We start from the raw sequence: 8,416 nt of genomic DNA on the forward strand, positions 1-8,416 counted from the left end.
ACCCAACAATCTGGTGTTCCCCATCTCTGCAAAGGAGGGATGGGCTCCACTTCCATGAAATATTTGCTTTCATTATTGCATTAGGATATCTTTTCCAGGAAGGGGTTCAAGAAACAATTAGCCATTATCCCACTGCAAGGTAAATAGCAGGAGCTCTACCTAGGCTGATCTCAGTGCTTCTTTACAGGGCCAGAATAACAAAATGCAGTTATTCGTCTGTGTTTCACATTCCACGAAAAAGTACCTGTGGTGGGTTTGTAATCTCAGTGTCAATAGAAGTAAAATCCCCTTGAAATAATGAAAATACCTAAAATGACAGTTTCATGCAGAGCCTCTGAGAGAGGGAGGCTGAAACATTAAGATCAGCATGAAAAGAAATGCCATGGACTAATCTTTTGCCTCTCCCAGCCTGCTTTGTTTCTGATACACAGATTTGCTTCAGCGATTTAGAAATTCCAAACTAGTCTTGGAGTACTTTCCTGTGGTATTTCCACCTGGAACACTGAAATTCTCATGATACATCACCTTTCTGAGAACAGCAGCCTGAAGCTCAGCTCCCTTGGAACCCAACATTCAGCAGGCTGGGCTCTCTAGCCTCTGCTAAGTGCATTTATTTCTTAATCCTTCATTTCAGTAAGAGTTTTGTGTGGGCAAGCACCTTCTTCAGAACTGCAGCCAACAGAAAGGGTGTGTTGGAGGGAGGGGAAGAGCGATACACGCCGGGGAGTCTCCCACGCCGGGCGCACGAGAGGGGAACACAACCCACCGGGGTAATGTGCTCCATCCCGGCTGGGAAACCCTAAGGATCAGGTTTCTGGAAAGGCCATGAAGTGGGCTGAACGGCTGCGAGCAGGAAATGTGTAATTATTACATAGAGAAGGGCCTGGAGGAGAAGCTTGTTCAGGCTGGAGAAGAGACTGAGGGCAGAGCTGCCCAGGGGCTGCAGCTCTGAGCTCTGCTCTGGGACAGGGACAGGAGCCAGGGAATGGCTGGAGCTGGGCCAGGGCAGGTCAGGCTGGAGATCAGGAAAGGTTCTTCCCCCAGAGGGTGCTGGGCACTGCCCAGGCTCCCCAGGGAATGGGCACAGCCTGAGGCTGCCAGAGCTCCAGGAGTGTTTGGACAATGCTGCCAGGGATGCCCAGGGTGGCATTGTTGGGTGTCTGTGCAGGGACAGGAGCTGGGCTGGGTGACCCTGTAGGTCATTCCAGCTCAGGACATTCCAAGACTGTGACTCTATAACAGGAGGGCAGCAGGCTGAGCGTTGCTATCCCATCCTCTGCTGGGCACAGAGCTGCAGCCTCACCTCTCTGCAGCCACAGCCCTTAGACCTGGCTCAGAGATTTCATCTATTCCCTCCCACTGGAGCCACGACAGATCTCCAATATCAGGGAGTCATGGTGAAGTAATTTCCAGTAATGTCCCAGCATTGCCTGTTGTCTGCTGCCTGCAGCTGGACACCTCCAACAGGGGCTTTTTCACAGGTCCCAAATCTTCCCAGAACTGGGGCAGATGTAGATACACTGAGAAAACCTATAAAATGTTTCCCCAAAACTTTCACTCATCTTCCAGCAATCCCATTCCCAAGGATTTTCCTGAAACACACAAATTCAGAGTATTTCATCCCCACAAAGAACATTTCTATGAATATATCCAGTATGTGCTTGAAGCCATGACAATTTTCACCATCCACAAAATCCCACAGAAATGAATTCTAATGCTTAAATGGGAAGGAGGAATACAAGGGGGCCACGGGGGGGGTGTTACCATCTCTCTTGCTGGTTTAAATTTTTACTGTGTGCTAGAACCCATCCCAGCATTAATTCGATCAATCCTGGCATTAATTTAATTTATTTAACTCACTATTTTTAGGAAGGAATTCTTTACTGTGAGGGGGATGAGGCACTGGACTGGGTTGCCCAGAGAAGCTGTGGATATTCCATCTCTGGAAGTGTTGGATGAGGCTTGGAGCAACCTGGTGTAGTGAAAAATATCCCCAGTTGGAACTGGATGATCTTGAAGATCCCTCCCATCCCAAACCAGTCTGGGACTCTTTGCTTCTGTGAATTTAATTGGTTCAGGTGATGGTGGCCATAAAGACCTGGCAGTGAATGCTGGCCATAAAATTTATCTGTGGGTTGTTCCGCTGCTCACTCAGCGTGAACCAAGCTGTAGATGCTCACAGCGGTAAGATCAGCTGTAAAATTCTACTCTGCTCAAGGCTGGGCATCCTGCCCAGAAGCACAGAGAGCAGAACCACGCTGGGGCTTCTTCTTGTACAATTATTAATTGCATGTCATTAATTACAATTAATTGAATCATTAATTACATTCTCCCCACCCAAACAAGCGCTTTCTTGGTATCACCACCCTCACAAACAACTTTTATAGGCAGATCAACTCATCACAAGACTCTCAAGAGGTCAGGAGTTTCTCCTGGGTGAGCTGCTGGCAAGGAGAGCTCTGAAATGAAGCCAGTGGACGCCACTGGCTCTTTGTTTATTTACCTGATGGGAAATGACCCATAAAGCCTCTGCCAGAGAAAGCCATAAAGCTATTAGAGAATGGCAAATTAGAAAAGGGCAAATTATGTGATAAAAGAAGTGTGGCACGAGGTGCCTAAATGAGGAATAAATCCATGCCATTGCTCATTTCAGGGGAAAAACAGGGTCAAAGCAGTGCCAGGGAATCGTTGGCACATAGAAAGTTATTCATTACTCCCAGATCAAAAGCGAAAGTTCACTCTCTTTCCATATGCAGAAAGACACAGAAAGACTTCGAGGTCCTGAGGAAAAATTGTGCTGATTTCTCTCTCCTGACTCTGCCCTTGGCCAGGGCCTTGAGTCTGGAATTGTTCTAAGAATGATTGTAGTGACTTCAGCAGTGTGAGGCCTCCTTTTCACCACAGACAACCATCTGTTCCCCAGAGCACTGGGATTAAGAGCCTGGATTTCATATTCCCTGTGCTTAGTCAGAGAGCTCTGCTTTAGCAGAGTCATTCCCTCTGTGCCTCCACAGCCAACCCTCTGCTTCCTGCAGTGAGCCAAGCCTGACATTTGAATTTTTCCTTTGGGAGTGGGTTTTTCAGCCCTGGCCAAAGGCTGCAGCTAAATCAGAAATACCGTGGAAATACTCTTCGGCTCTGACACAAACCTTCCATGAAAAACTGAAGAAAATCCATAAATCCCCATTTCATCATGCAAACAACTCTTTCTCATCGAGCTTTGTCTGAAACCATCTGGGGTTTGCTTCTGGAGTTTTCCCTTCCTGTGAAAGGGTTCCTGCATGATTTGGTGATGCCCTGTTGTTTAGGGGAGAAAGAACACCAGAAGGGCACTCTGGTTCCATGCCCTGTGGTTCAGGAGAGCAGGAGCACAGGAATGGCACTCTGGCTGTGCTCATGTCTGGCTCCTTGGCCCAGCTGGCACACGGCTGTGCCACTTGGCACTCCAGCCATGCCCGAGGGTGTTTTGGCAGACTTGGTGCCTCTGGGAGCAGCAGGCTTTGTCTGGGGAAACACGGGGCATCCCTGCAAGAAAAAAACCACAATTCCCACCCCCTGGGCTTTTACAGCTTTCACTTCACATATCAGTGGCAGCCTAAAACTTGAAGGCTTCTGTGAAAAAGGAAACAAGAATCACTCCCAAATCTGCCTTGGCAGACTGAGCTCAAGAGTTTTGGTAGATTAGTGCACCGCCGGTCATGACCTTGAGCTCAGACTTTGCCACCATTGGAAATTTGGAGTCTGGAGCCAGCAAGCTGCAAGCTCCCCTGACCCCATTGCTCACACTGGACAGCTCAGGGCTGCATCACTCCCAAAGAAGGAGAAAGGAAAGTCCAGCTGTGCCCAGCTGTGCCCAGCTGTGGCATGTGAAAGCAAGGTAGTGACCAAGTCATTCTTCCACACCATACAATCCTTCCTTACAGAATGCCCGGGATGTGCACTGTATAACCAGATTTTCCCCCTCTGTTTGCCTGTGTCACGTAGAGCCACGTCTCCCTGATGCTGTTCCTCGTCTCCTCAGCAACCCCTCGGTGTCCCCAGGCCAGCAGCCAGCTGTGGTTTGCTGCCGATGGACACCCAGGCACGTAGAGCAGGCAGGCTGCAGAGCCACGGCTCCACCTCGCCAGATCATTGGCTGGGGATGCCAACAGCAAGAAGGGAAACAAAGCCCTGGACCGTGGAGGGAGCATTTTACAGAGCCAGCTTCCTGCTTGGAGCTGGAATGGATGGGGAAATGTCCAGCAGAGCTGGCCCTGACTGTACAAAACTTCCTTGCGAAGCTCCAACGAAAGTGGTGTCTTGTGCAGCCACTCAAAATACAGGAATTCCAGGCTGTCTATTCCCAGGCTCTCTTCCCACAGCACATGTGGGGGCACAGACCAGGATTTGCCCTGGGAGGCTCTCCTGGATTCCCTAGAATGGTTCAGCTTCCATTCTGCAGCTGCTGCTTCCTCCGCAGCCATGGGCTGCAGCCACGGGCACAGAGTAGATCCCTTGGGCCATGGCATTCCTGCCACCTCCTGCCAGGTGGGGAGCAGCATCCCTTGGGCCATGGCATTCCTGCCACCTCCTGCCAGGTGGGGAGCAGCATCCCTTGGGCCATGGCATTCCTGCCACCTCCTGCCACCATGAGAGCAGCATCCCTTGGGCCATGGCATTCCTGCCAGCTCAGGAACAGATTCCTTTGGCCATGGCATTCCTGCCATCTCCTGCCACCTCGGGAGAAGCATCCCTTGGGCCATGGCATTCCTGCCAGCTCCTGCCACTGCCACCTCGGGGGCAGCATCCTTGTGGCCATGGCATTCCTGCCACCTCAGGAGAAGCATCCCTTGGGCCATGGCATTCCTGCCAGCTCCTGCCACCATGAGACCAGCATCCCTTATGGCCATGGCATTCCTGCCAGCTGGGGAGCAGCACTCCTATGGGCCATGGCATTCCTGCCAGCTCCTGCCACTGCCACCTCAGGAGCAGATTCCTTGGGCCATGGCATTCCTGCCACCTCGAGAGCAGCATCCCTTTGGGCCATGGCATTCAGCTCCTGGCACCCCAGGAGCAGCATCCCTTGGGCCATGGCATTCCTGCCAGCTCCTGCCACCCCGGAGCACCGCCCAGCCCCACGTCTCACTCCCCGTGCGTGGGAGGGAAGAGCAGTGGCAGGAGGAGCGTTGCAGCAGCTTGGAGGTGGAAGGTCACCTGCAGGACACGGCGGCTGGAGGTGGGGACAAATCCCATGCCCTCCCACTCCTTCCCGTGTTATGTCATCCCGTGGCAAGAGGTGTTAGGAGCTGCTGCCCCTCTCCTGGCTGGAGACAAACCCAGTGGGACTGGGAGATGTTTCCACACAGCAGCTGGGTTTGGACTGCTCTCTGGGGGTCAGGAGTTGGGCAAGGACAAGGAGGGACCTGAAAAGCCCCACCTGACACATCCCCTCACCTGCCCATGGCCTGGAGAAAACCTCACCACAGCATGGGTGACATCATGGCTCTTCCAAGAGCTGGTCCTGCCAAGGGAAGCCCACTCATCCCTCTGCCTTCCCTCCAGCCCTGCTGCACCTCTGGCACACAGTCTCCAGTGGGAGATTCCAGATGATCCAAGAAAACACCAGGCAGGAAGGAAATGATGAGATCAAATTCACTCACTGATTCCCCCTCTCGTCCAAGCTGTGCTTTGTATTTTGTGGGGAGCCTCTCAGGATTCAGCTGAAGTGGTGCAGATAAAACATTAAGAATTCCCCACACAGTGAACAAAAATCACTTTGAAAAACCTTAGAAAATGTGTGAAATGGGCATTGAAAGCTCAATTACTTTTCCTCCATGCTCACTGCAAGTTTTAAAACTTAAAACAGGCATAAAATCATTGAACTCTAGAATTGTTTCGCTTGGAGAACACCTCCAAGACTGTTGAGTCCAACCATTCCCCCAGCACTGCCAAGGTCACCACTGAGCCATGTCCCCAAGTGCCTCATCCACACGGCTTTTAAATCCCTCCAGGGATGGTGACACCACCACTGTCCTGGGCAGCTGTGCCAGGGCTGGACAACCCTTTCCCTGAAGAAATTTTCCCTGATGTCCAACCTGCCCCTCCCCTGCCCAGCCTGAGGCTGTTCCCTCTCCTCCTGTCCCTGTTCCCTGGAGCACAGCCTGACCCCCTGGCTGTCCCCTCCTGGCAGCAGCTGTGCAGAGCCACAAGGTCCCCCTGAGCCTCCTTTGCTCCAGGCTGAGCTCCTTTCCCAGCTCCCTCAGCCTCTCCTGGTGCTCCAGCCCTTCCCAGCTCCATTCCCATCCCTGGACACCTCCAGCCCCTCAAGGTCTTCCCTAAAAACTGAGCACAGCCATGACCTGATGTACACAAGGAATGAATAAAGATCCAATGCACTGAGCCTTTGCCTTGTCAAAGACAAGAAGAGCTGTCAGACCCTCCCTGTGCACTGTTTATTCTCTCCTCACTCCAGATGAGATCCAGCTTGTCCTCAGCCAAAATGCCCTCAGACACATCAGGCACAAACACGCAGGGAGAACAAAAAGCACTTCAGACAGCAGAGAAAACTCAGCAGCACAGCAGCGACATGCCCCAGTGCCTAGCTGTTTGCTTTGGCTCCCTAATTCCTTTCATACTTCTTCAGCTCTTCAAAAACATCTCTGAGCCCCACAGGAACTCCCCAGCAGAACATCTGCCCTCTGCAAAGCTCGCTGAGCTGCAGCAGTGAGCAGGATTGGTAACCCTGGCAGATTCCTCTCATCAGTAGAAACTCCTCAGGGATCTCAGGCTGGGACATGTCTGCCAGGAGCAGGAGAATTTGCACAACAGGCCGGGCTGAGAGAGGAGCTGGGGACAAATGGGGAGCAGCAGGAGACATGGGAAGGGTGGCACAACCTGGCATGATGTGACATGACCGAGAGCCGAGCGGGACTGTCCCTGCCCGTGCCCTGACTGCCATCAACCAGCTCCCTTCATGGGAAAGGTGACATCATGGTGATTCCACAAGGTCCCCATTCCCTGTCCTGTAGCCGGGAGATAGCTGGGAAACATCCCAGTGCATCCCTGTGATCTTTGCCTTTTCTTTCTTATATACCTTTTTATATATTTTCTATACCCTTTATGCATTCTTTGTACCCTTAGCCTACATGCTTGTAATTTTTGTAGTCTAATATTCTAGCTTAGTTAAGTTCTGCAAAGCAGAAAGACCAAACATTCACAGTAAGAAGGCAGAGAGCTCTACACTATCTCAAAACTCGAGTTTTTTACCTTGGTTGAAACCTCCTCTCTAAAACATATTTTGTAAACTGGATTATAGCCTCATTTTGGGAGTGGGGAGCTGTCTTTAGAATAGGGGAACATTACTTCATTTATTAAGTTTTGTATTGAAGGATTTTAGGATTTAGGATTTTAATTTGCAAAGTCCATTAAATTGTATACATTATACAGTGTGTGTGCATCTCAGCATGTTACACCTTTGCAGAGCTGTGCACATGGATCCTATTAAATACCGAGGTAAAACCCTTTTGCCCTTTAACCCTGTCTGCCCATAATTCTAAGACAGCCAAAAGGCAACACCTGTGCATCCCAGTGCATCCCAGTGCATCCCAGTGCATCCCAGTGCTGGGTTTCTTCTGGCATCCCCAAAACTGCATTGCTGCAAGAGTCCCCTCCTGGCAAGCACCAGGCTCCTGTCTGCCAGGAACGTTGGTCTGCAAGGGAAAAAAGACATTTCTCCTCCTTTTTTTGGGATCCTTAAGAGCAAATTCTCAGCTTGGCCTCAAAGGCAGGGGCAGAGCATGAGCCTGTTCCCAGCTCATCTCAAGAGCTTGGCTCCTGCTCTCTGAGGCTCTGGCTGCTCATCCTCCTCCAGCCAAAGGTTTGCAGGTCACCACTGCAAGAGGTCTGAGGCCAAGAAAAGCTCTTACAAAGTGTTAACTCAGAGCTGGCTGCCCTGGAAATCCTTGGCAAATGAAATAAAAATAAACTCCTGGGTGTTCCCTGGAGATATCTGTGTCCGTCTGCTGGCAAGGCCCATGCCTTGAATATGTTTTAAGCTTTTTGTAGCAGTCACAGGGAAGAGAAAATTAAATTTGACATGCATGGTCAAAGTATTATTACCAGGTTTTTAGTATTGTGTCCTAGAATGTGCAACTGGAACCCCAGAACAAAAAAAACAAAAAAAAAAGGTAAAAAAATCACATCTCTACATAGGACTTCACAGAAATACGAGCTCTTTTATTTGGTGATAAATGGAGCCACACCTACCCTGAAATGAGATCCAGTAAAAGCAGAGAGCAGTCCTTGTCCCCAAGGTTTTACAGCCCAAATGAAAACAAACAATGAATTAAGGAAGGAAACAGAGTTAGCCAGTTGTCTAAGGTCTCACAGGGGTGATGTGGTTTGGCTCGGACTGGAGCACATGGCCTTTGGTGCTCTG

The sequence above is a fragment of the Lichenostomus cassidix genome, chromosome 17 (genome assembly GCF_008360975.1).
Source record: "Lichenostomus cassidix isolate B80296 chromosome 17, HeHo_3.0, whole genome shotgun sequence".
NCBI classification, from domain to species: Eukaryota; Metazoa; Chordata; class Aves; order Passeriformes; family Meliphagidae; genus Lichenostomus; species Lichenostomus cassidix.